Raw genomic sequence first — 24294 nt, forward strand, 5'->3', positions numbered from 1 at the left:
TCGATCTGAATAGAAAGGTACTACGTTACCTTTTTTTTTAAAAATACTAAGTCGGTGGCAAACAAGCATACGGTCCGCCTGATGGAAAGCGGTCACCGTAAGTAACCTATGGACGCCAGCAACTCAAAGAGTCACATGCGCGTTGCCACCCCATTAGAAACTTGTACACTCCCTTTTGCTGTGTTAAGTATAAGTACACAGCAGAAAGGAGTGTACAAGTTCCAAGGAGGGTTCGGTTACCTACTTTAGGAAGATTTAGTATTTATTATTCATTTATTTATTTAGGTAATCACAAACATAAATCTCTAATTAATTTACATAGTATCGTTAAACCAATGAGGTTTGTCTCGATACCTATTCCATTCCGCGGTAGATGTTATACAATACAACAATCATATAATTACTGAAATAATTACTCTACTGAAATAATTTCCCTAACTATGAAAATCGGCTGCATTTAAAAAAGTTTCTCCGTCTTTCACGACAAAACGGAACGAAGAATTGTCGTGAATTTTGAAGTGGAGATAGTTGAAGGGATGAAGAGTGACATAGGGTACTTCTTGTCTCTTTCTAACCCCCCACTTCCCTAACAAGGGGGTTGGAAGTTTGTATGGAGCATTACGCAATTTTCGAATATCACGCGAGCGAAGCCGCGGAAAAAAGCTAGTAATATTATAAATGGGAAAGTGTGTGTGTCTGTTAGTTTGTCCGTCTTTCACGGCAAAACGGAGCGACGAATTGACGTGATTTTTGAAGTGGAGATAGTTGAAGGGATGGATAGTGACATAGGCTACTTTTTGTCTCATTCTAACGCGAGCGAAGCCGCGGGCAGAAGCTAGTTTTATATAAATACGGTTATTTTCTTATTCTGTCTCCCGTCATTTGATTCACATCAGATTACAATACCGCACAATGGACACTAGCCTTTATATTCTATCTTCAGCAAGATTTTAATTAAATCTACACTACACCACAACACGAAACTTTACCCTATCCACTCGTTAATACTGTCTAAAATCCCGTATAATCAAGGCTTGATCTAAGTTTAGCGAATTTATTCGTACTGAGGATTAATGTCCTTTGTCTTTGGTTCTCATTATTTGTGCGTTTCGAGTGTTTCTTTGAGGGTTTCATGCTTCCGTAGCAGATTTTGAAAGGAGTAATGAGAGTTGACTGGAAGAAATTTTAACATTTTAGGGTAGATAGGGAATATTTATTCGTGTGCACTTAGATTATACAAAAATATGTTGAAAAAACCGGCCAAGAGCGTGTCGGGCCACGCTCAGTGTAGGGTTCCGTAGTTTTCCGTATTTTTCTCAAAAACTACAGAACCTATCAAGTTCAAAACAATTTTTCTAGAAAGTCTTTATAAAGTTCTACTTTGTGATTTTTTTTCATATTTTTTAAACATATGGTTCAAAAGTTAGAGGGGGGGGACGCACTTTTTTTTCCTTTAGGAGCGATTATTTCCGAAAATATTAATATTATCAAAAAACGATCTTAGTAAACCCTTATTCATTTTTAAATACCTATCCAACAATATATCACACGTTGGGGTTAGAATGAAAAAAAATATCAGCCCCCACTTTACATGTAGGGGAGGTACCCTAATAAAACATTTTTTTCAATTTTTTATTTTTGCACTTTGTTGGCGTGATTGGTATACATATTGGTACCAAATTTCATATTTCTAGTGCTAACGGTTACTGAGATTATTCGCGGACGGACGGACGGACAGACAGACATGGCGAAACTATAAGGGTTCCTAGTTGACTACGGAACCCTAAAAAGGACAAGCTAGCTTATCGCGATGAAACATTTTAATGCCAATCGATCACATTTTTATCCAATTACAAAATCTCACTTAGTGAGATCATAGGGCCGGTTGCATCAAACCGTCTGTCCCCGTTAAAGTCGTTTAATTTTATTGTATGGGAAGTTCCATAGACGTATGCTGCGCGTGACAATAATGTGTCTGTCAAATGTGGTTGATGCAACTGGCCCTAAAACTTCTTGAAGATAAGCTTCACCTGGGATATTTTGTAGGTAATACATCTTATGTACCTACTGTATCGGTTAGAAGGAACTAATCCTAGGTTAGCCTCAAATCGTCTCCACCGCAACTTAGTCCGTAACAGTGAGCACATGCAATCACATAGGGTTACCACCACCAAATGTCCACATTTTTACTGCGTCGGTGGCAAACAAGCATACGGTCCGCCTGATGGAAAGCTGTCACCGTCACCTATGGAAGCCTGCAACTCAAGGAGTGTCACGTGCGCGTTGCCAACTCATTAGAAACTTGTACCTACACAGCAAAAATGAGTGTACAAGTTCTCCTCCTCTCTCTCAAAACCCTCCCTGTTTGGGTTGCCGACAACTCAAAGGACAATAGATGGAACAAACTAGTTCCATAGGTCCTTCCGTCACCAGCACACCGCACCCTCGTTGACACACACAGTTGGTCCTATGTAAAAACCAGTTTGTCCTATGTGAAATATGAATGGACGAAAGCTTACTACAATATTCCTATTATCTTCACTAGTCGTGTACGATGGCATATACAAAGGCGTTATGGCGTATTAAAAAAAAAATAAAAAACCCCCGTCATGGTGGACCGATTTTCATCAAACATGGCTAAGATCGAATATTGTTTATAAGATTGACCTGTAAAATATTTTTATCAATAAATAAATCAATCAATCAATCAAATCACTCCCGACATTCGGCTTTCAAAACCTAGATCGGTTCATTCATTCAAAAACTATGATGCCAGAGACAGACACGTCAAACTTATAACACCCCGTCGTTTTTGCGTCTCAGGTTTGAAAATGAGCTAAGGTGTGTTCACAGGTTGATACAATATTGTGTTGTTTGTATATAAATATTATTATGTAATAACCTAACTTTTAAGCGCTTGGTGTTAACTGTAAGCTTATCTGTGAATAAATAAATTGAAATTGAAATTAAGGTACAGCGGGGCAAATTGGGGGGGGGGGGGAGCAAATGTAACTAATAGAATAGAATAGAATAGAATAGAAATCGTTTATTCGTGGTAAATTACAATAGGTATTAAAAATACAAACATTTAATTATTAAAACATAATATAAAAATTATCGTTTACCACGAAATGGTCCCGCCTCAGCATAATGCTAACCATACAGTCAGCGCTGGTCTTCCGGCGACACCATTTGTGGGCCACGGACGCAAACGTGCAACACGGCCTTAATATAACTTGAACGCGCCCATTTGTCATTCTTGGGTCGACGCCATCTTGTTGCGCCTGCGCGCTGCACGATGGGTTAGGTGTCATGATGACATTCATATGACATTTGAGAACTGAGAAAACGAAAACCATGTTGCACGTTTCACGATTGATATAAAATTACAATTCTACATTTCAAACAGTTCAATCTGCTAAAAAAGTAATAACTACATGGAACAAGCATAACGTTAACTCGTTACACGGAAAAATAAGTGCAATAATACATTGATTAAGTTCTTTGTTACAAAAGCGTTTACGTTGCCGAAGCGTGTGTGCTCCGAAGTGCCAAGAAACAATATGCATACAGTTATCACCTATATAAGTGACGATTGGGTTACAACAATTATACCCACAAGTTACGATGCGGCAATAAATTGCGAAAACGCGGACACGAGATCAACAAGTGCGCTTTGGCTGTGTCTGTAAAGAAAGGACATAAAACAGGTATGCCTTTTACTACCTAATTAACTAATTAATTGGCTTGCTCATTTGTACAAATTGTAGCAAGCACTTAACACAGTTACTTGAAAGTATTGATTAAGAACACTACAAAAAACTTGTGTCATTTCGGAAAGCTTCCTGCTGCCGCTGGTGCTGAAGTATACATAACTGAAGTTTGGTTTTAAAAGATTTGATACTAATTTGCAGGTTCCTGAGGGGAGGAGGAATGTTGTTCCAGCAGCGACTGGCCAAGTACTTAAAACTACCACGAAATGCTGCTGAGGTGTGTCGAGGCGTCACCAGTTGAACACTGCAGTTACGAGCCCCTAACGATCTACGAGTGGACATCCATGATAGCTTCTCAAAAAGATATGACGGAGATTTGTATTTAATCGTACCAAAAAGAAGACAAGCCAGATGAAGTTTGCGACGGTGCAACATTTTAAGAATGTTATGATCATTCAAAAACGGAGTTACATGGGCTCTTGGTGGGATATTGAAGCAGTAACGAGCACACGCATTTTGTACCCGCTGAATGAGTCGTTTCGTTTTTGCTAGGAGACAAGAACCATACACTAAGTCCATGTAATTTAGTTTCGACAGAACAAGTACTTCGACTAACTGAGTGCGCAGAGATTCATTGATAAATGGTCTTATGTTATATAATAATTTTAACCGGTAGAAACAGTTTCTAACAGACTCAGTAACATGCTTTTCATACCTTAGTGAGCTGTCCATAATTAAACCTAGATTTCGAGCCTCATAGACTCTCTCAATGGGCTCCCCTGACAACATTACATCTCTGGTAGGTAGGGTAATCTATTTTTTCCATCATTACACTACTATTAAGTTGAGTTCCACATGTATCCACTGAATACGCGTACCATATATAATGAAAAATGGATCAGTTGCATTTGCTCCAGTCGAAATTGACCCGCTGTACCTTACGTAAAATACAGATAAAATTAAATTGCTCGCCCAGTGTACTGTATAGTATTACGGGTTAGGCAATCCCTATGAATACGGATCACGATATAAAGTTTTTCTTTTCAAATTACGATAAATGACAATGAAGAGACATGTGGCAACCCTAGCGGAGACGCAAGCGTCCGTAATGTGACCATCCGGTCCGGTCTAATTGAACGTGCATTTGAACCAGCTTCGAGTGTGACACGGAAACAGCACATGATGGGAAAACAGTAGTAATTATTAGCAAGAACATATGTAACTCCGTATAGACAGATAAAGTCTAAGAAAAAAACGTACCTCAAAACCATACAGAAAAAGGTACGGTGACCTAGATGGCGATACACCTTTGGGGGATGCTCGGCTAGATGGCGCTAATATTAATATTTGACATTTTTTAACACATATCAAGCTAAGAATATGGGCCAAATTGTCAAAACTGGGGTTCAAACTGGGGTTGTCGAGAGATGGCAGTCTATGCACCCTGGCTTTCCTCCCGTTAGAAATCGACCATGGGATATATTGAGAGCTTTGGTGTGCGCGATGGGCTGGCAACCTGTCACTGTATCACAATTTCCTTATATTTCAACCCCTTAATTGCCAAGAGTGGTACTGAAACTTTCCAGGCCTGAGTTTATTTATCATGTGTACTGTATGTATGTAAAAGAACAAGTAAATTTCATATCAGTGTCAAAAAGTTAACGGCACCTAATCATTAATATTTAGAATCAGAATTGCTGTCTGTGACTTCAATCTTTTGGATCAGACGTCTGCTGAATTATTGCCTAAAAGCCAGCATTTTTCTAAATTATTCAGCAGCAAAGCAATAAAAACGCCGAGGCTGTAAAACTTGGTTCTTAAAACTACACCTTTTTAGCTAGGATTACTGAGTGCTATTACTAAATGCTAGACTGGACAAGTACTGAGTACTCCATCTTCATCTGCAACTTTGTATAAGATGCAGTCGTAATCTGACGCCCTGTTAGTCCGGGCTTAATTGTGAATGCACAGTGTTTATGTAGAAAACAGTAAACTCAAGTAAATATAGGCAAAATCGAACGGGTGATAACAAAACAATGAGAATAAATTTATGCAGCTCTAGAATAAATACTAGTCAACATTGAAAAAAAGTTTGTTCTAGAAGTGTAAATTATGTTACACAAAAGAGACAACACAACTTCTAGAACAAACTTTTTTTCAATGTTGACTAGTATTTATTCTAGAGCTGCATAAATTTATTCTCATTTTTTTGTTATCACCCGTTAGTCTCTAAGGTTTCTATTTTTACACTTGTATGTTGTCTGCGGTGTGTCATCTTAAATCTTACCGGAATGCACGATGATTGACTTTGGGTATCCGCGCTCGTTAGTTACTGTCTTTGGCGGTCAAAAGGCAAAAAAATATTTTTGCTGGTTGTACAAAATTACATTGTAAATTACATTGCTCGTTCTAGACAGGGACTGCATGTTACTGTGCCAGACTGTGCAACACAGTAGACTGTGTTGCACAGTCTTTAGGTATGTAGAAAACAGTAGGTAAGCAGAAAAAAGACAAAGTATAGCGAATTCTCATTCTATGAATGGTCGCAATATATTACTCAGCCCCAGAGAAATATCAACCAACCCTTCGATCAACACTTGCTTACTGTTTGGCAGCTATTGACTATGCCGTTTAGGCATTTCATACATATGTACGCTACCCTTCGGCTGAATTAAGTATGCTCAGGTATTGGCCGAGTGTTATTCAGTTATTTCTTAGCTTTGTTCGTATTGTTAGTTATCTGTTGACTGTGGCACGTAGGTATCTCATAGTATCTCCGGACGGACGATCAAGTTAACGTTCGAAGCTTTATTCCTAGAAAGCTCGCTCATAATTGAAACGAGAACGAAAGCTCACGAATGCAAGTTGGAATAGTTTATTTTTCTTGTATGTGACACGTTTTTATTAGTGAGAGACTGCGATGTGTAAAGAAATATAAAAATAATTGATATTAAACAAATTATATCTAAGCTAGTTCGGTCGTAGAACTCATAGAACAAAAAAAAATTTAATGTAAAAAAACTGCTTGGACATATTTATTTAGAACCAAACAGTCTTATGAATAAGTATGAATATATAAGATAATATGTTTTTTAGTATTATACCTATAGTTTCCTGTATGTAAACAAATATTAACAAATATCAAACCTAGGCCCTTTTATTTTTGTAATGACCCACTTTGCAAAACAAAGTATTAAATATGGTTGAAAAGCCACCCCGCCTCAACGTTTTCGCAAGATTAACCACTCATTTTTCGCCTCACTAACATGTTTTTCTTTTTCTAACTGGCCATCTACATAATCAGAAAAAAAAAAACGATCTTAATCACCACAGGGAGAATTCGTAATGCTTTTGTTTTTAATATTAAAACCAGTTTAAGATGACCTGGACACATGTCAATGTAAGTTTGAGTTATTTCCATAGTTTTTAGTCTTGGCTGCTTGTCTTGTGGCATGGTTTTAGGCTTGAACAAATTGCTTGGAGGAATCATGGCGCTGATCGTCAGAAATACACGCATGCTATGGAATGTGGAACATGATTGCTTCTAGAATCCGCTGGAACTATTTCTACTCCATAAGATTTATCACACAGAATGCCACAAAATGAGCATCGTGCACCTAATAGCTAGTGCTGACTAGACGTCAACCCTCAAAAGACATATAGATTGATAGTGGAAGGTCTCTCTTACACTGGATTGAACTGCGATCTCGGTCAGCACAATGTCGTCGTCAACGAAACGCACTCAGCGATCGCTCAATCAGAATTTAACCAAGTTTTCCAACGAAAAAATAAGACGATTAATCAACTCGCGTCGCCGCTGCTGATGATGGGCGTGGCTAATTATCGTCAGATCTGGGGGCGTATTCGAATGACATTTCTGCGACGCGAAATGCCAGCGAAACGCCGCAGAAATGTAGTCTGGCTCTGTCGCGCCAATACGCAAGAGCGATAGAGATAGATAGCTACGAAAGAGATATTATCGTGAGCGTTTGTGCATTCGGCTACGCACACTGGGCTCCTAGCTAACGACACCATACGCTTCGTAAGCGCTCTTCCTGTCGCTCTTCTGTAGCACAGTATAATAAAGAGTACTATCGTACAGTATTGCCACTCACAGTTCATCATCATCACCATATCAGCCCTTTATCGCCCACTGCTGAGCATAGGCCTCTCTTCTACCGCCCACTGCTGAGCATAGGCAGTTCCTACATTTGTTACAGTTACCGCCTGTCAAGAACGCGACCAGTCGACCTGTCAAATCTCACTTATACAAGCTTGGTACTCGTTCACCTACACGAGCTTAGAATGTGTGCGTAGGAACGCGCCTCTTTCAAATATTTGATCGCCATAGTCCGAGGTGTGTCTGTACTGACGTGATAGAGCCAGACTGAGTTTTGATCGCCAAGTAGCGTTGACGATTGTCACCTCGGCTAGGCCGGCTGAGAACAGTGACAAAAAAGTCTATCTACAGTGCAGATACCACTTCCCTACGGGGTTATCGACTAGTTTGTTTTGCTGATGGATGCGTTGGTAACATTCATGTGTATGTACTGCGAGCTGTGGTTTGTTTACATGGTGGTTAGATGGGCCATTTTTTTTAAAGTTTCTCACTTTTTTGTAACATGGGTATTTTTTACGCGATTCATACTAAGAATCACGAGGTCTTTCGATCCTGATAGGAGAAAAAATTACCTAAGATTTCCATACATTTTTCAAACCTTCCATTCCGTTACCGCTATACAAAATGTATGAAAAAAATTAAAACAAAATGGGAAAAATACCTTGGGACAGTTTTTTCTCTAAATAAAAATTTCCAAATCCAAAAAAAAGTGAGGTGAACAAAAAAAATGGCCCAGATAAATATGATATTACATAAAGCCTTTCTATGTCATACGTCTATGTCTATAAGACTTTTTCTTCGCTCTTGCACAGTAAATAATAAATGAATAATAAAGATTTTGTGCTACTTATCATACCAACTACCTTCTTACTCTTCTGTGACTTCAATTTGTGACTGCGTCTGCGTAAAATGACGATTTCGTTTATAAATACTACTAAATATAATCTATTTAGATCAGCAGTTTGAACGTTAAAAATATCTGCCAGATGAAATTATTGCAGTTTTGGTCCCCTGATTCAGCTGACTAAACAATTAACCACAGTGCTATACTAAACAAAAACAATAAATTTAGACGGACAATAAAAACAAATGTAGTGCGCGCGTTCCTCGTAAAAGCACGACACAGTAACTAAACGGAGCGAAAAACTGCCCGTTTCATACCTGTGTGACTTGTTTAGTTTAATGTAGCAAATATAAAAAAAAAACACTGGAATGTAAACATTAAAAAAGATAGCGGTGCTACCATCAACGCTTTAGGCTACATTTACGCCGAGACGAGAAAGTTTAAGTAACACAATATTTCATTTTTGAGGAATCGGTTACCGAACGGTCGGTGAGGGATCGGTTATCGGTAACCGATTGTTTTTGCAAAAACTCTCAGACCTCCGGGCCTTCGCCCCTATCGGAGTTCAGCCTTCGTCCTTCGCAAGAATCTAAAGATTTCAAACATTTGGCAAAGACCTGTGAAGGCTAGACAGCTAATAGAGAACAGATGATTGGATATCCATCAGCCAAGAAACGCTACACTAACATAGAAAGAATGCCATGACTCAGATAAATAAATCTGAAATTCAACAGAGTCTAGGAGAAGAAGTGTCCTAGACATTATCTGTAAGCTATTGGCAATGTGCGTGAAATAGTGATGCTGCTTGTCCCAAATAAATACACGTAATCATAATTAGCCATGTATGTCAAACTTTTATGCTAGGCCGTTGCAAATAATTTGTAAAATCTTATAATAAGTACACTGCAAAGAGGCGTCGTACAAGTTTCTAATGGATCGGCAACGCGCATGTGCCCGCTTTCCGCCATCGGACCGTATGCCGGTTTGCCACCGTCGTAGTATCAAAATATATCTTGGAAATGCTCACAAAATAAGGAAAGCACCTGGGGGCCGATTTTTGAGTCTCACGCTTTCGAATTCAGAAAATTGTCGCTGAAAATAATAAGCAAGTCACCATTTTCAACCGGTATTTTAGTGACAAAATCCCGTATGCGAGATTCAAAAATCGCCCCCCAGTTCCGAATAAGGAAAATTGTACCCCTTTGTCTTCCCTCTATTGGAAACTGTTTCACATCCCCCATAACATATGCAGTTCAGACCGTTCGCGACCCGGAATTTATTTCACACTATATCGTTTTACATTTTCCCTTTCAACCTTCTATGTCAAATATATGTAAGCGGGCAACGCGCTCACGAATATCTACCCACCCCTCTATTGTCAAGGCCTTAGAGTGCGTGGATGTCTTTTGAACACATCAGCAGCTTCTATATATACGATGTTGATGGCGGTACATATATTATGGTAGGGGAAGATAGGGTATAGTTTTCGCGTTGAGGGGATGGTCGAGATCGGTCCATTTGTAACGCGGACACCTAACGGGGTTCGTATATATTACAAACCTGGATGGTCGCGCGTGACGTGTCCATAGGGTGTTGAGTTGAGAACAGGGGGCTATGTTGAGCTTGAGTGACAGTCGTTTGAAGTTTTTTTTTGGAAAGTTAATTTAAAAAAACACTTACGGATACCAGGGAAGCCTCACATGACCCCTAATCAAGAAGAAGAAGGTTTAAATGTTATCAAAGTTTACAACGATGATTATTACATTTGACGAATGCAAAATGGGTGGCGAGAGAAAAATGACTCGATACGATACCAAATATTATTAAAATGATTTTGTGTTTGGCGACAACGGTATTGGAAGGCCCCGAAGGCCTAAGAAAAGATGGATGGAATGTGTGAACAATGATATGAGAGTGAAAGGTGGTTAGTATGGAAATGACGGCTGATAGAGAGGTGTGGAGGAGGAAAATCTGCTGCGCCGACCCCAAATAATGGGAAGAGGACAAGAGAATGATGATGATTTTGAGGTACTTTCAGTAGGAGGGCGTTGCATTTGTATTTTTTGTGTTCAGCCCAACTTGTTTCACGTAAACTGCGTTATTTTTCCGCTTACACTACAGCGGTGTCCGAAACCCGCCTCGTCACCCACTAATACGAATCGTTTGTAGCCTTTTGGCCCCGCGGAATGTGCCCCGTCACCGGAGAGTCGTTTGTGATGTCACGATCCTATACGTCACAGTTGTAGTTTCGTTGCTCTTGTGAATAAAGTAGTTCAGACGTACAGTCAACAACGTAGCAAAATATATAACATCATATATAGCTTTTTTTAAATATACATATATATCTCGTAGTAATATAGCGCGAGCGAGCTACGAGCGTAGCTGATAAAACCGGTAAATTCGTAGCTACGTAGCGAAAACGGCTACGAATAGGGGACTTGTGTAGCGGGTGATTGGCTCTGAATTTTAACACTTTCGCTACCAAGAACCCGACTGTCGGGCACACCGCTCGTAGAAGCGTAGCCGATTACATGGGTTTCCCCGTATGTAGCGAAAATGTCGTAGCGCCGCGTAGAGCCCGGTTTCGAAAGTGTTAAAACATTACTTAAAAGAAAAGAAAATACCTGGTGCTACCACCAGGTAGTACCTAAATGGTTTCATTTTAGTATTGAAAAATAACCTAACCACAAAATCAAAAATTTGAAAAAACTCCCGACCGCGAATTAGTTGACCGATTTTCACAAAACATGTCTAAGAACACTCCCAACTAACTCAGCTTTCAGACAAAAAAAAACTAAATCGTCTCATCCGTTCCGATGCCACAGACAGACACATACACACACAGACAGACAGACACGTCAAACTTATTTCACCCCGTCGTTTTTGCGTCGGGGGTTAATAAAAGGAAACTGAGTGGATTTATTTATCAGTCATAAGTATAACCCTAAATACTAAAAAAATATTGATAAGGAAAGAGCGAAAATCCAACAACACGATCTACATAAACATTAAATTTTACATAGAATGCACAGGCAGTTATTTTATTTTTTGAGTTCTGGTTTTTGGCTGCAAATGATATACCTAATACCTGTACACAATTCAGGTAAAAAACATAATCCCCTAACCCTATAAAACGTGTTTACATCCCCCTTAGCGGTAAATAAATATACCGGTACAAACAGCTTTAATCTCTACCTAACATCTAAAAGTAAAATTGCAGTACCACTTTAGCAGTCACTTACGACCTTTTTAGTAAGGACGGCTTAGGGTTGTCGACTTTCTAAACTCTGAAAGATAACGCCATGTCAGTCTTGTCACCTTTGGAATTAACTGGGTCCCTAGCCAATGTCACAAACGCTTACGTTTTGTAGTTAGTTCTCCATATCGCTCTTCTTTTGATTGACCGAGTCCCACGGTAAGCTTGAAGGTCTTGTTTCATTTCATTTATTTATTTCACAACTTCTGTTCTCAGCCAAAGATATAATTATGTAATATAGAAATACTTATAAGTACACATACATTGAAAATTCATTCATCCATCACGGAGAAAAAAGTCTAGTCCATGATACCTAAATAGTGTAATCTGAACGAGAAAATCTAGTAAATTCTGGGACAATTGTTCATATAGTATAAATAACTAAACCAATCTGTTTAAATTCGTTGAGCATAGTGAACTAGTTATCTTGTAATTGCCACACATTAAAATAGCGTGTATTACTAGAATATTTAGCAATTATAACACGTGGATCGTACAAATAAATAATATTTTCTTGCAGAGCTTAATAAATGAAATGTAAACTTGACAATAAATTCTTGTAAAGGTAATATATACATTAAGTATCATAAAAATAATAATATTGTAAGGGTCACGCAGTCAAATTGTGTGTATTACTAGATTATTCAGTACGTATAACAAATGGAGTGTCTAAATAAACAAAAATTATAGTAGAAATTAATAAAAGTTATGTAAACTCCACAAGAAATTCTTGTAAAGGTTATAAAACTTTCGTTAGGCCAAGAATAGGTATCGTTAAGAATACAAGTCATTTGATATATATTACATTCTCTTCATTTATGTAAACTTCATTAAATGGTTGATAGAACAAGAAAGTTAGTTACGGCAACTGCATTTATGATACTCTCTAATAAATATACAATTGCGTTAACGTGTTATATTTTTATCGGTACCTATGAATTTGTCTGTGCACTGTATAGACAACTAACATTTCTTGTAAATGTAAAAAAAGGTTTGTTGTCTATACAAGGTGGTACAGTAGGATTAAAGGCTGAGCCACGCCAAATACGTGTACGTAGACGTGTGCGTGGCGTGCGCGTTGTAAAGTACAAATCTTCAAAAGAGATGACACACCGCTTGACACACACGGGTAACACGTCACACAAGCGGTGTAATCTCTTCTGAAGATTCGTCATTTACAGCGCGCACGCTACGCGCACGTCTACGTACACGTATCTGGCATGGCTCAGCCTTTAATCCTACTGTACCACCTTGTACAGACAACAAACCTTTTTTTACATTTACAAGAAATGTTAGTTGTCTATACAGTGCACAGACAAATTCATATGCAGCCCACCATATGGAATGGACTATGAGAGGTGAAAATTGGTGAATCTGAAAGTAAATAAAATAATTACATAATTTGTTAAAAATATATTTCAACGATCCTTAATGCAAGACTTTGTATTCGTCAGTGTTAATAGAACCTTTATTTCGTCCAACCGATATTTTGCAGTATTTTTCCACTTTTGTTCCACAGCATGGCATGGGTCACAGGAAACTTGCAACTATTTATTGTAAATCATCTGAAAAAGACATTAAAATTTATAAGAATAAATTTTACAAAAAGTATAATTCTACGTCCACTTCAGATATATATATATATATATATATCAGTTCAGTATTTAGATTTTGCCCACGTAATGTCGTATGAATTTATATGCAATGTAAAATGAATACAGCATAAATGCATTTTTACCCACCATTCTAATTATCTACTAAGTTCTACATGTATGGTACATGACTCACCTGTAAATACTTGCCAACTCTGCCATCTCCCATCCTTGCAAGAGTTTTTGCACCTCTTCATCCATTTCCTAAAATGGAAACTACCAAACGAATGGATAATACGTAGTGAGTACATTTACGATAAATAATAAAACCTGTCGCGATCCGCGTCCACGCGTGATCTCTCATAACATGCAAATGGCCGCCGACCGAAGCCGCGAGCGCCTTGACATTGCGTTTCGTTACACAAGCAAAACATTTATTTATACGGACAATTATTTTGTTATAACAATTATTGTTCGGTGTATATTACGAGAATATCATTGTTATTTTTTACAAGAGGCTCAAAGTAAAATCAACTATTACTGCTATAGCATTCACTAAGATATAAAATGGTACTTAAACATGGCGTTTCGTTACAAAAACGAAACACATATTTATACTAACTAAATACTTTTTCAACAGAACTATTTGTTCACCAGTATACATTACGAGAATATTAATGTCATTATTTACAAGAACTGTAAAGTAATACCAACTTATAAAACAGTCATATCAACTATACTGCACTGGCATTCGCTACGATACAAATAGTAGAGTTGACAGCTTTGGGTACATATTTATACAAACTTAATATTTTTAAACATAACTCTTCGTTGAGTTTACATTACAAGAATATTCTTGTTATTTCTTTACGAGAACTACAAAGTAATGGCAACGTATAAAAAAGTTACAGCAAGTATACTGAGATAGTAACCACTGCGATTAAGATTGTAAAGATAATTTTTAATTGTTTAGCATTACAAGAAGCTTCTTGTAAATGGAATTATTGTAACCTTTACTCAATTAGCTGTAAATAAAACTAGACTTCTCGTATATGTAATTCAAACAGAACTGTTTAGTGCATATTAATGTTTGCTTAGTTCTATTGAATGCAAGATATAGTAAACGTAACAATACAGTAGTTTTTCTTACGAGATTGTAGTATCAGTTACGATAAATCTATTTTACTAAACGTTCTGGTAGTATTGTTAGAATTTTTTTTTTCCGGCATGACTACTACTACTACTGGCAGTACTGGCCTTAGCGTCTATTTCAGACGATTTATGGTGCAATGTCCGAGAGACATTGCTTTTGATGTCTAAAGAGACCTATGCGAGAGCGATATATTTTGCCACAGCTGACAAGGGAAGCTTGCAACCAATTGCGACGTTTCGCTATGGTGTCTTCTTTCCCTTTTGTGAGCAAGTGCCGCAAACCAGGTCTCATCAACGAATTTGCGACCATCTGCAACGCACTTTCGCCACTCCGTCCGCTTCTCCGCAAGCTTCTCCGCGTTTTGGTAGATTTTAAAGGTTGCCATGTCCATCTTGGCGCAGTCTTTAAATGACTGGGACCGTCCCCACTCAAGAGACGCATGTCCTGAGGCGCGGAACGGACGTCCGCGCCACACCGCCCGAATGTAATTTAAAAAACGTCTCCTCAGTACATTTTGTATAGGAAGGACGCGCAAGAGACGCGCAAGAGACGCCTGTCGCGCCAAGTGACGCGTCGCCTGGGGGCGCGTCTGACGTCTTTCCTATACAAAATGTACTGAGGAGACGTTTTTTAAATTACATTCAGGAGGCGTGGCGCGGACGACCGTTCCGCACCTCTAGACATGCGTCTCTTGTATGGGGATGGTCCCTTTGACACAAAAAAATGTCCTTGCCGGGACAGGGAGCGCCGTTCTCGAGAACGTTCTCATTTTACTATGGAGAATATTCTCCTAAGAGAATTAACATTTTTATATTAAATGAAGGAAGAATTAACATTTCCCATACAAACGGGAGAACGTACTCGGTAAGGGCATATCTCCTAGGCCAGACCGATTGTTGGTGTAGTGGCGTGACAGAGTGCGTTTCGTTCGCCAGTCGCCACGTATTGTTAACGATTGTCACTTTGGCTAGGCCGGCTGGTAGAATTTCCGCGATTTTTTAGGAATGTTTTAACGCCTTAAAGCCTTGCTTAATACCCATATTACTTGAGAACAAGGGTGGGTCATTTGTCTGGTCTTATTTTATACGTTGTGGGTTATAGTTATATCATTATATGTACAATTAAAAGATTCTTCAGAGAGTTTCCCTTCGGTTACATAATTTAATTTTTGTACAATAATAGAATTTCACAGTAAAATATTTTTTTTTATTTAATGCCTAAAAGGTAATCGCAAGGTCTGTCGTAGGGCACGACGAATGCTTTTATGCCTTAGATTCTCTAGCCAGTTACTGTCTTGTTGCGGTATATCAAATACCAAAGTATAAAATACATCGCATAGCACACTGCTCTAATTAGTCAGCAAATCATAAATACGCGTCCAAATTCCCCGATTCCGCAACCGTGACGCATAAATCCGTCCATCCGGAACTGGGCAGTAACATTGTATCTAATGGGCTATTACGGATGCTGGGTTTACTAGCTGTACATTATGAGATAGACTGATAGATGAGTAAATTTTAGTAGTTAATTTGGTAAATAATTAAAAAAAAAACTGAGAGATTGCCTATCTCACTTTACTAAACGTCCTCGCAGCGTTTTCGTGTATTAATGTCACCATTTGCTGTGTTTTCTCTGTCTAACTGGGCCTATTTTATCAAACACTATGTGTGTCGCTCAGCTTCAAACTTCGATAAATCCATTCTACTATAAGGTTGATTTATCTTTCAAATTATATTATATTTTTTATATATTCAACCTTAAAGCTGAATGGATTTACCCAAGTTTGAAGTTAAGCGACACATGTAAGCTTGTACTTTTACGAGTTGTTACGTTACCGTTTTATAATAAATTGGCCTTTACTTGTTACTCTTCCAATCACTACCATTGTCTAGTTTGCGTTAGGAACAGCGACATCTTCGGGATTTTGAGCGACAAACAAAAACATACTCCAGCAACCAGTGCATAAGTCTGTCAAATTTAAATAAATGACGTTCGAAGCGCGTCGTAAATCCGTTCGGAGTTGGATAAACGCGGCAACATTGTATCTAATGCGCTATTATACGTCGGTCTGATTTAGCGGCTGACATACTAAATGATTTATTGGACTTGAGGAGAGAACGTATCTAAATATCAATAATTTCTGAACTGTTCCTCCCACGAGCGCTCCGGCTGTGGAATGAGCTCCCTGTCGAGGTATTCCCGATGAACTACAGTATGGGGTTCTTCAAAAAACCGGCCAAGAGCGTGTCGGGCCACGCTCAGTGTAGGGTTCCGTAGTTTTCCGTATTTTTCTCAAAATCTACTAAACCTATCAAGTTCAAAACAATTTTCCTAGAAAGTCTTTATAAAGTTCTACTTTTGTGATTATTTTCATATTTTTTAAACATATGGTTCAAAAGATAGAGGGGGGGGGACGCACTTTTTTTTACTTTAGGAGCGATTATTTCCGAAAATATTAATATTATCAAAAAACGATCTTAGTAAACCCTTATTCATTTTTAAATACCTATCCAACAATATATCACACGTTGGGGTTGGAATGAAAAAAAAATCCGCCCCCACTTTACATGTAGGGCGCCCACACTTTACCCTAATAAAACATTTTTTTCCATTTTTTATTTTTGCACTTTGTTGGCGTGATTGATATACATATTGGTACCAAATTTCAGCTTTCTGGTGCTTACGGTTACTGAGATTATCCGCGGACGGACGGACGGACGGACGGACGGACGGACGGACGGACGGACAGACAGACATGGCGAAACTATAAGGGTTCCTAGTTGACTACGGAACCCTAAAAAGGAGTGTACAAGTTTCTAATGGGTCGGCAACGCGCACGTGACACCCCGCTGACCCCGTGACCGCTTTCCATCAGGCGGGCCGTATACCTGTTTGCCACCGACGTGGTATAAAAAAAAAACTGTTAGTTAAAACGAATGCTTGTAGCTTTCAGAACATATCCCATAGGTACTCCAAATATCATGTTGTGGTATGTTGAAAGTTTGAACAAAAACTGCACATCAATGAAAAAAGTACGTATTTTATGACTTTATGACATTAACACATTTTGCTTTGGTAAAATGTTGTAGTGTTTGTTTTGATTATTTATTCTCTCTTTACAAGTAGTGTTGTGATAAATGTAGGTACTTACTTCATTTCACGTTTCCTCATCTATCGAGACATTTTTCTACATAAGTATCTCCAAACAAATGAGAAATTTGGAAAATTTGCTTTTGTGTATTTGCAAATATCTTTTCATTTTCCAATATGTGGTCAAAACTAAAATACTAACAAGAACATGTTACATTGGTATTAAATTTACTACATCAAACACTAGATATTATTTTAATGGACGAAGAATTTTAAGTATTTAACACAAGTGTATTACAAATGACAAGAATTTTAATAGGGTCAACGAACACAATGAATTAATTCACAAATACACTTCTGAAAGATTCAAATGAGTTCAAAAACATAATCATAACTCATCGCTATAATAAAGAGAAAATATAAATAAGATACATCGTTAAAGAGAGAAAGCTTTTACAAAGCTATACCGGAAAGCATTAAAGATATTCGTCATTCAATAAAGTCGTATTCGTAAATCAAAATTAATATATAGGCATCATAATCGCGTACATAAATCGTAATTTCTGGAGGTATTTCTATGTTTTGAGGTTGTTTTTGATTTGATATTGTATTTGTCAGATATCGGTTGTTTTCGAGTACCTATCTTTTTTGATTATAATCTTAAGTTCTAATATAAGTAATAATATAATCTGTATGAGGTGAATGAGCAGAATTACATACACATGTATACAATACATAAACTTACATGTTTACTGTAATCACTATACCTAGATATTTTTTCTGGCACGAACGAAGTGGCACTAGTGACTTCCTTCCGATGTTTAGTTCATCGATAACTTACATTATAATATGTCATTAATTATAGCATTAATTATTGCTTTGGCACTGAATCTTGACTAGTTTCATGTGCTTTGCCTACCCCGTTTAGGGAATATAGGCTTGAATTTATGTGTATAACATTAATGTTTTATACAAATGTCACAGTTTTGAAAATAAATGGACAATAATAATAAAACGAACCGTATTTTAATAGTTTACATAATTTCTTACATGATTATTCAAGATGTTAGAGAATATTATTAGGGGTAATTAATAACCTTTAGAGAATATTATTAGGAGTAATTAATAACCTTATATATATGGCTATTTATCGATAAATGACTCAATTTTTTCAAGCACTAACAACTTGACGTTCGTGCCAGAAAAATATCTAGGTATAGTAATCGCCAAAGGGGTAGGCAGAACACATGAAACTGCTCAAGTTTCAGTGACAATTTTATTGCTATGTGGTTGAAAGAAAACAAAATTGTAATATTTCAGTGACAGGTTGCTTGCCCATCGCCCACATCACAACTAAACCCATGTCCCACAGTCGACTTCTATGAGTTCTATGACATCCACGGGATGAAAGGCGATGGTGAAATTGTAACTTCTATAGACACGCATGTTAATTAATATCCATGGCCAGTTGGCCACCATTTTTGGATTCAGCCCAGTGCGAATCTACAAAAAATAAAGTATTGCTCTTAATTTGATAATCCAGATACAGAAAAGTAAATACTCTTATCTAATTCACGAAAATACAAAAAGCCTATTCTTAACCCAACAACATATATCGGAACATTAATTACTCAGCCCAATAGAGCCTCCCAAGATTGGCAGACGACATCAGACTGTATTGGCTGACAGTAAACAAGAAAATAGATACAAGAAATCTTTCTACTCATGGATATACCGGGTGTGGCGTGTAACTAGAGAAAGTATAAACTGTTAAAAATATTATAGACCTCTTAGTCTTGCTTAATAAATTCTGAACACGCACTATTAAGTACCACCTTGACAATGACAATAGATGCGTGTCCAGATATTTGTGAGCTCCTTGGATGCTCTGAAAAATCCGATGGCGACTGTTCACCGCAAATTGACCAACATAATATATTTTCAGCGATTTTTAAAATTATTAAATTTTTTTTTTACTGAAATTAAATATTTTCTTTAAATGCAGAACTGTCTAAAAGCTGATAAGCTAAATGTGTAAAATACGTTGCTTCTCATGCTTTAAACACAACAATTTTAAACAACAAGGCCAAAAAATATTTGGTTACTTTATGGAGTACGTAGGTACATGCTAAGGTTTTTTTTTTTGGTCGTGTACAAGATATACCCTGTATATGTATGGAGCAATAAAGGAAGTTGCTGTTATGAACCACAATAACAATAGGATCGAAGCCGAAACTGCCAATAACGGGCAGGGACTTGGAATATCTGTATAATAATAATAATAATAATTAAAAAAAAAAAAAATGACGCTGTCAACTTCAAACGTGTTTTGCTAATCTCTCTTAATTTTTTTTGTATTTTTTGTATTTACATGTTGATTTTTGAGTTACTTTTTATGGAAACCAGAACCCAAGTCAGTTCTACATGTGACCAAACTTGTATTGGGTATATTTCATAAAAATGATCGACATGTACGACAAGACAAATATCACGGAATGATCACAAGAAGCAAAACACGCGGACAATCAGCGGTTCTACAAAGCGCACGCCCACCACCCTCGCCCGCCTCGTCCGTCTCCTCGCAACCGCCGTCGAGCGACGAGTTCGCTACCGCGGCCGACACCAGCGAGTCGAGCGACGAGAGCGGGCCGCCGCCGCCGCCACGACCACCAGCGCGACGAGGGCGGCCACCGCTGCCGGCACGCTTGGGGCCTGCGGGACATCCTGCCCCGCCCACGGCTCCCGCTGCCGGTGGTGTAGTGCGCCGCATGAGATGGTCTCAGTTGATGAACGAGAATGTCATGCGAGCGTACTATGGGGCTACAGAGGGGGGAACTAGGCTGTCCGCGTATCGTTCAAGAATGCTGCTTCTGTTTCAGACGCTTGAACCCACCACCACCGTATCGGAGCAGCGACTGTCGGATCAGGTGCGTGTCATTCAGCGGTCAAAGCGGTTGGATGACGCCACACTTGATCGGCTTCGCCAGGAGGCTCTCGCTACTCGCGCGGACCCCGCCTCGGGGCGGGATTTGCCCGCCATGTCGCCGGACCCGGTGCCCGAACCCGACCTGGCACCGGAGGCGCCGCGGGTTGATTCCGGTAACGACGGCGGGGACTTCGCGAGTCAGAGCGAGAGTGAGCCTGCCAATGAGCAACTGAGGAGGTCTTTGGAAGAGGCGATTACGCAGTATCGCTCCACAAACAACCCTAGGCCACGATTACCACGTGTGCCCATGAATAGACGCAATCTAGCGCTAATAGGAGCCTTAAATGCTTTACTAGATCCATATATGCGGACTAGTAAAGATCTAGATGATACACACTCGATCATGTACTGCGGGGCCATCGCGGCGTGCCGTGTTGCTCGAGTCAAGTTTCCGGACGCTGACCGTGCAACTAGGACCGCCGGAGGTGTCCCTGCATGGCAAGTACGGATCGAGCGTCGTATCAACTCATTTAGGACTCTCATTGCAAAGCTGATCTGCTTCAGAGGGGGTAATAATCGCCCCCGAGTAATGCGCTTTGTGAACCAGGCGTTCGCGGGGACGGGCATCAGGCCCCGCGACTATTTGGCCAATGTCACAGAGCGCATCGACTTCCTGAAGCAGAAAGTCTATGCATGGGCAAGCCGTATTCGCCGCTACAGAAAGCGTGTGGACCGATTCCAGCAGAATCGTCTTTTTCAAAGCGACCAAAGGAAAGTATACCGAAGGTGGGAGGAAACCGACCCTCGTGTGTCCGACGTGCGGCTGCCGGATGCTACTGCCATGTCTGATTTCTGGCGTAGCATCTGGTCGGTGCCCGTTGAGCACACGGAGGGCGAGTGGATGACCGTTGTCGAACGTGAGTGCGAGAACATCGAGCCTATGGGGGCTATCACCATCAGCCCCGACGACGTAAGTTGTGCTACCCGTACGGCCCAGAACTGGAAAAGTCCTGGACCGGACGGATTGCACAACTTCTGGCTAAAATGGTTTCGATGCTCGCACTCGCGTTTGGCAACGCAATTTCAACAAGTCCTCGATCTTGGTTCTCTCCCACCTTCCCTAACAACTGGTGTTACTTTCCTGCTCTATAAGTCCGGTAGTACCACGGAAGCAAAAAACTACAGACCCATTACGTGCTTGCCTACACTTTACAAGCTCCTTACATCCATTTTGAGAGCAAAAATTAACGCGCATATTGTCGCTAACAACATTCTGGCTCCCGCTCAAAATGGATGTAGGGTTGGGTCCCGTGGTACTAAAGAGCTCCTCCTCATAGACATGACCATCTGCCAACAAGTTCGGCGGAACAAGGGAGCCATCTCGGCCGCTTGGATTGACTATAAGAAGGCCTATGATTCGGTGCCTCATTCATGGCTGAGAAGGGTATTGGAGCTGTATAAACTTGATGCAGCTTTAATATCCTTCCTGGCTGCATGTATGAGGCAGTGGACCACAGTCCTTCGTCAACCAGGAGGCAGGGATGGCCCCCCTGGCCCGCAGGACTTCATAAGGATTGAGCGAGGAATATTCCAGGGTGACAGTTTGAGTTCTGCCTAGCTCTGAATCCCCTCAGCACGCTGCTGAAGGATTCTGGGCTAGGTTGCCGGCTTCGGAGAGAGGGTGAAGTCATCTCTCACCTTCTGTACATGGACGATCTCAAACTATTTGCACCGAACACCCAAGACCTGATGGTGCTATTGAAAACCACAGAAGTTTTCAGTACCGCCATCAGAATGGAGTTTGGTGTCGATAAGTGTGCGGTCATGCATGTACAGCGGGGGGAGGTTGTAAATTCAGAAAATTTTCAACTTTCTGAGACGATGTCGTTCAGATCTATCTCTGAATCAGAAACCTATAAGTACCTTGGTATGTCACAGTCGTTGGGTATTGAGGATGTTGGCATTAGACGGTCGGTGAAGGAGCGCTTTTTCAGTCGGCTCACAAAAGTCCTTAACAGTCTTTTGTCAGGAGGCAACAAAGTGCGCGCCTTTAACGCCTGGGTAATGCCTCTACTCACATACTCCTTTGGCATACTACGGTGGACCCAGACTGAGCTGGACGCCCTGGATCGGAGGGTCCGTTCACTGCTTACCACACATCGTATGTTACACCCGCGCTCGTCTGTTATGAGATTGTACATCCCACGGAAGTGCGGAGGTCGAGGCTTCCTAAACGCCAAAGATCTCCGCAACCGTGAGGTGTACAATCTCAGGAATTACTTCCTTAACAACGAGTGTGGGATGCATCGTGATGTGGTGGCAGTTGACGGAAACCTCACGCCGCTCTCCTTGGCGAAAGAGAACTGGCGCAAACCTGTGGTACTAAGTACTGCGGACCGCAAGGCGATATGGGAGAGCAAGCAGCTACACGGGCGGTTCTACAAGGCCCTCACGGGACCCGATGTAGACCTGCTCGCATCGGTGAACTGGTTACGATTCGGGGACCTCTTCGGAGAAACCGAGGGTTTTGCATGCCGCCGTCCCGGAGAGTCACTCAGGCATATCATTTCCGGTTGTTCTCATCTTGCTAACGGCGAGTACTTGCACAGACATAATCTCGTAGCCAGGATTATTCACCAGCAACTTGCTCTTCAATACGGCCTTGTGGACCGCGAAGTACCGTACTACAAGTACTTACCTGCGCCAGTTCTTGAAAATGGTCGTGCCACGCTCTATTGGGATCGATCTATTATCACTGACAGGACTATTGTAGCCAATAAGCCTGACATTGTGATAATAGATCGACTGCAACGCCGGGCAGTGCTCGTTGACATCACCATCCCCCATGATGAGAATCTCGTGAAAGCCGAGAAGGACAAGTCCAGTAAGTACCTAGACTTGGCTCACGAGATAACCGCCATGTGGGATGTTGATTCAACGATCATTGTTCCGATAGTCGTTTCAGCGAACGGTCTCATAGCGAAGAGTCTCGACCAACATCTTAAGAGACTCTCGCTAGGTGGCTGGATCAAGGGCCAGATGCAGAAGGCGGTGATCTTGGACACGGCGCGGATAGTCCGACGGTTCCTCTCTCTGCAGCCCTAACCACCGGCAGCTTGGGCCCTGCCCCGCTGCTGGCGGCACCCTAGGTTAGGTTTTTTATAATGTGTTTATATGTTTTTTTTATATTGTTTTGTATGTGTTTTTGTATTTTACTTTTATATCCATATTATAAACAGCCTAGCCTAAGATAGAAAATAAATACTGGGAATAATAATAATATATACTTTATTGTACACCACTTATTGACAATGAGATTCAGTACAAAAACAAAACGTATTAAGAAGCAGGTAACAACAGGCGGTCTTATCGCTAAAAAGCGATCTCTACCAGACAACCTTAGGGTAGCAGGAAACAGATTGCAAAGAACAATGAACGGGTAGTGCCAACATAAAAATTACGTAGGTATTCGAACTATTTCAACACATCAAAAAGTAAGAGAAAAAAAAAAAAATATATATATATATATGCAAAAGACTATTTTGACCAAAATAATATTATAAACGCATACACACATACCTATACAATACATATATACAA

The 24294-nt window shown here is 39.9% G+C and overlaps 1 protein-coding gene and 1 long non-coding RNA gene across 4 annotated transcripts in view; both read left to right on the forward strand.

Moving 5' to 3' along the window:
- Positions 1 to 24294, forward strand: part of LOC125237236 (heterogeneous nuclear ribonucleoprotein L) — a 688519-nt gene that overhangs the window by 458279 nt on the left and 205946 nt on the right. The gene's annotated exons all lie outside the window — the stretch shown is intronic.
- Positions 3062 to 4278, forward strand: LOC125237241. Its single transcript, XR_007178310.1, has 2 exons — positions 3062 to 3710; positions 3915 to 4278. It is a non-coding gene; the product is annotated as an uncharacterized LOC125237241 (long non-coding RNA).

This window comes from Leguminivora glycinivorella, chromosome 20 (genome assembly GCF_023078275.1).
Source record: "Leguminivora glycinivorella isolate SPB_JAAS2020 chromosome 20, LegGlyc_1.1, whole genome shotgun sequence".
Classification (NCBI taxonomy): Eukaryota; Metazoa; Arthropoda; class Insecta; order Lepidoptera; family Tortricidae; genus Leguminivora; species Leguminivora glycinivorella.